This window comes from Marmota monax, unplaced genomic scaffold, assembly GCF_021218885.2.
Source record: "Marmota monax isolate L192 unplaced genomic scaffold, Marmota_monax_Labrador192_F-V1.1 WCK01_AAM20220418_F8-fsc00161, whole genome shotgun sequence".
Classification (NCBI taxonomy): domain Eukaryota; kingdom Metazoa; phylum Chordata; class Mammalia; order Rodentia; family Sciuridae; genus Marmota; species Marmota monax.
Window position 1 is genome coordinate 51880 of NW_026693511.1, and position 1002 is coordinate 52881.

Below are 1002 nucleotides of genomic sequence, written 5' to 3' on the forward strand. Positions count from 1 at the left end.
ATATAAAAGGAATTTCTATTACTGTGCTGTTTTCACACCTCAGAAATCTTTAACAACCACAGGTATAGGTCCCTAATTCAGAACTGTCCACAGTGGCCAGAGGTAGGGATTTAACTCTTTTCTCCTCAGCACTAAAATGAGGACATGTGGTCTTCTAGCAGGAGGAAACATTGGGTGTCAGGATCCTTCATGATATTAAAATAAAATAATAATCCATATAAGAAAATGGTTTATTCACAACATAAATTTATGTATTCCAGAAGCTTAACAGATTTGATTTCATTTAGTGTATAAAAAAATGACAGGAAAGAAGTTGTGTATCTGTAATCAAGTACATTGATCTTCATCTCGCCACATGACTTCTTGCTAAAGTCAGCACAGCATACCAGCTTTCTGAGACCACTATGGACACTATGAAATTCAGAGCTAAGGTAGCCTGTCCAAGTCCATGCTCCACAATTATTTAGTACATGCTTTGTAAGATGAAAGAGGAGGAATCAGGAAAATGGAGAAGACACAGATAAAACAATTAGCAAGGATGGTGGAATGTGATAGACATCATCATCCAAAGTACATGTATGAAGGCACGATTTGGTATCAACCTACTTAATATACTTTTTGTTGTCTTTAAAAAATGCTCTGTAGTTTTTAAAGGTGAGGCAACTAGATGTCATATATACTTTATATATAACCAGAGATATGAGAAATTGTGCTGTATACATGTAATAAGAATTTTAATGCATTCCGCTGTCATATATTTAAAAAAAATCAATAAAAAAGGAAAATCAGGAGACAAGAAAAAATACTAACACTGAGAAGTGAGAAGAAAAGAAATAAAGAACTAAAAATAATGAAGAGTAAGAGGAAGAAAATGAGGAGAATATATAGACTGGCTCAAGTGCTTGTCATTCAGGACCTCCCTGAGGGTATCCTCTGTCACATGCAACAGGTAAAGTCATTCAACAAGTACAAAGGATGTCCTCCAGACTCTGTCTAGGGGCC